Source organism: Microtus ochrogaster, chromosome 4 (genome assembly GCF_000317375.1).
Source record: "Microtus ochrogaster isolate Prairie Vole_2 chromosome 4, MicOch1.0, whole genome shotgun sequence".
NCBI classification, from domain to species: domain Eukaryota; kingdom Metazoa; phylum Chordata; class Mammalia; order Rodentia; family Cricetidae; genus Microtus; species Microtus ochrogaster.
Window position 1 is genome coordinate 45,445,440 of NC_022011.1, and position 4,125 is coordinate 45,449,564.

At 36.9% G+C, this 4,125-nt stretch overlaps 1 pseudogene; it reads right to left on the bottom strand.

Annotated features, from left to right (window-relative positions):
- Positions 1–252: 252 nt before the first annotated feature.
- Positions 253–468, bottom strand: LOC101989050 (annotated as a pseudogene).
- Positions 469–4,125: the final 3,657 nt, after the last annotated feature.

The window sequence follows — 4,125 nt, forward strand, 5'->3', positions numbered from 1 at the left end:
ACAAACAACCAGCATGATTATGATTATTTTAATAAAGAATAATAAAAGCCAAATTGCAGCCAATTGTTAGTTCTTCTTTAAGATTTTTTTAAGGTCCAACAAATTCAGTTAGGGGCTTTTGTCTGAATAAATGATCCTGCAGCTTTTCCCACAAAACGCTCATTAAAAGTCTAAGTGTTGTATGAGACACAGAATAGGCCTCTTTTCCATGTCTGTGGTTTGTAGTTTCCGAGCGCTCAACATCTAGTATTTTCACTTCTGGGGAAGAGAAAAGGCATCCTGGTCCATCAGCTCCCCTACTCGTTCCTGGAGGGCATTAACCAGCTCCGCAATGACAAAGACATGTATGTCATCAATGTCTTGAATGATGAACTTCTTCCCCAAGGCATTGGACTCATCTGAGTACAGCAAGAACTGCTTCATGGCGGGATCGCATTTTATGAGCACTCCTTTCAAGACCTTGACCATCTTTTTCCAGGCAGACGGTGCAGATGACCTCAAGGATATGCTCCAAGTGGCTCAGAGCCTGCAGCCTTCCTCTGCCCACAGGTACAGGAACCTTTATGGCGTGTCCCCCCCCCCCACTGTGCCTGCGCTGTGCATGCATGCCTCATTGCGTCTGCCTCATTATATTGTTAAATGAGTTGTATAGGTACAATACCTTGAACAAGAGAAGAAATGTATGTACAGTATGTTCTAAAAAAATTAATCTCAAATTTGTATCAATATACAAAATTTGTATGCAGTATACAAAAGTCCAATCTAATATAAAACATGCAGCTGCTTTTTAAAAGTAGACTAAATAAATAACCTTTTATCTTATTATATCTATGTTTATAGATATAGCCTCCATTTTTCTTTTCAGAGTAGATTCAATAATCTACCCTTTTATCCTATCATGGCTATATTTTCCTTTTTTCCTTTTCAAAACAAGAACCTTGAATCTAATTTCCTTTGTTTAACTTTTTTCCTTATCATTACCAACAGCAACTTGTAACCAATCCCCCTAAACAATGACAAATATCCATAGCCTATTGAAGGATCAAAACCCACCTCTTGGGAATGTGGGTGTTGTGTTCTTAAATTTACTGTCTGCTATCTGGGGCAACAGCATCTTTAGGGAATCTTATAAAAAAAATTGGGACAATTGGCAGGTCCGGAGAGAGGTAGCTGTATCATTTGTTGTCCAGTCTCTGTGTAATGGGAAAGTGCAGGGTTTGTCTCAGGTTCTGGTAGAGTAGCCTGTTAGGCTGGATCATCTCAGCTAGCCACCTTGAAATTGTTCTGAGCATTTTGTAGTCCAAAACCAGTCTTTAGGTGGTGTTTTCAGCTTAGTGGTGTTATCGTAGTCCTGGAGCAATCGTCATTGTGGAGTTCCATCCTTCTTTTGGAAACTTCAAAGGTTACTGTTAGACCTGTACATGGTTCAATGCAGAAAACTGATAGAAATGCAGAAAACTCAAACCCAAAATCATGTACAGGAAGGTAAGATTAACCCTTTTTCTAGAATTAGTTAGTACTCAGTATGACTATTAATATCATGACAAAAAGCTTAAATATATATATATTAATCTTATAAAATTTATAGATTAAGAAAAGCTGTTACAGAGTTAATTTAAAACCAAAGGATGATGATATTAGTGGCAATAAAATGGTCCTTAAATATTTGTTTTTCTTCTGTCCCATATCAGGTGGCTCTTCTGACATGGGAGAGAGATTTTGGATTTCACTTTAATAAGTATGTTTGGGTTTAGAGAAGGAGAGAGCCACACTCCAACTCCAAAGTCAGCTTTAATTTTAAATTGGACTGGGACCACAAAAAGATCATTTACATTATATGTTTGTAGAGAACAGCATAAACAAACATTTGGGAAGATTTACCTGTTGGAAATGTGATATACCAAATAGGTCAATTTATTCTCTTTCTTTTCTTTCTTTTCTTTTTCTCTTTCTTTTTTTTTTATTTTTTAAGACAGGGTTTCTCTGTAGCTTTGGAGCCTGTCCTGGAACTAGATCTTGTAGACCAGGCTGGCCTCGAACTCACCACTCAAATCCACCTACCTCTGCCTCCCAAATGCTGAGATTAAAGGCATGCACCATCACCGCCCCAATTTACTCTTTTTCTTGAGATTTTTTCTCTGAATGATTTGTCCTTTTTCTTCAGATGTCTCACTTGTCCAGTGGTCTTCAGATTCCTTAGCTGGATACCTTTATTCTCCTGAAAAGACAGAAACAAAACCCTTCCCCAACATTAATTTTGGGGAGATTCTCTTTTTGGCAAGTTACATCTGATCAAATGAAAAACATTTGTTAGTTTTGTATGTTAGTTAAGATTAAATGGCCATGCTATTTGATGAATTATCATCTCTTCCAATTAAGAAATGTGTCTTGTTCAAATAGATCTTTATCAATTTTTTATGGTATCCATAGCTTTTCTTCTCCTGTGGAAACAAAAGCAAAATCCCTTCCCCAGTGTAATACATGTCCTGGTTTACATTCTGAGGTCAGTACATCCTTAAAGTATATTGGTTGATTTAATTCTGTAGATTTTTTTCTACTATCCAATATCTCTTCACAGCCATTGTTCTTTTCTCATTAGTATTTACAAAATTCAAAGTTAATAAAGCATTATGCCATCTATTTCTGGGGATACTTACCATCCCTTTCTGTATATTTACCATATCCTTTAGAGTTAGATGTGATCTTTTTATAACATCCAGCCCTGTAGGATTGTGTGGTATACCTATAATATGCTCTATATTACAATAAGTTAAAAAAAACTGTTTTATTTTCTTAGAAACACACTGGAGCACTGTCTGTCTTTATTTGTATAGGTGTAACTGTGATGGGCATAACTTCTAGCAAATGTGTGATTACCAAATCATCTTTGTCCAAACTCAAAGCAGTTGCCCATTGAAAACTTGAATAGGTATCAGTGGTGTGGTGTACACATTTTGGTTTTCCAAATTCTACAAAATGGAACACATACATCTGTCAAATTTTATTCCTTTGAGTACCCTTTGGATTCCTTCCTACAGGTAGTGGTATTTGGTTGTATAAAGAACAAGTAGAACATCTTTCCTTGCCTACTAATTGACAAAGTCTCGATTTTCCTTTTAGAATTAACTCAGAGACCTTTTTCACATGAGTTTTTAACCTTTTACTCTGTTTATGTGGTAGAAAGACCCAGTCTAAGATAATATCTTTCCTCTGCATTAACATTCCTGTAGGGGAATTTTTGGAGGGTAATATGACCAGAATGCAGGTAAGATTCAGTCCCACATGATCCACATGTGCCTTCTGTAATTGCTCTTCAGTCAAAGCCAGTTCTCTTTCATCTTGAGCTGATAATTCCCTGGGACTATTTAAGTCATTATCACCATTAAGGTTTTGTTTAAATTAATCAGGCCATCAGGACCAATCCCAATAGTGGGCCGTAGATGGGAAAAGTCTCTTAAAAATCTTTAGAAGTCATTAAGAGTCTGCAATCGATATCTCCTAATTTGCTCCCCTTGGGGGTCTAATTTTTTTGTATACTTTTTTTATAACCTAAATAATTAATAGAATTTCCTCTCTGCATTTTTTTCAGAAGCAATTTGTAATCCCCAACAATGCAAACTTTTCTTTACTTCCTCAAACATTCTTTCTAAAGTATCTACATTTGAATCAGAAAGTAAAATGTCATCCATGCAATGGTAAACTATAAATTTAGGAAATTGTTTACATATCATTTCCAATGGCTGACTTACAAAATATTGACACAGGGTGGGGCTATTTAACATTTCCTGTTGGAGAATCTTCCATTGATATCTCTTAGGCTGAGAGTTATTATAAACAGGCACAATGGAAACAAAATTTTCTCTGTCTTTTTCTTGTAAAGGCATAGTGAAGAAACAGTCTTTGCCAGGTGGTGTTGTATGCCTTTAATTTCAGAATTTAGGAGGCAGAGGCAGGTGGATCTCTTTGAGTTTGAGGCCAGTCTGGTCTACAAGAGCTAGTTCTAGGACAGGCTCCAAAGCTACAGAAAAACCCTGTCTCAAAAAACCAAAAAAGTAGCCGGGCGGTGGTGGCGCACGCCTTTAATCCCAGCACTCGGGAGGCAGAGGCAGGCGGATCTCTGTGAGT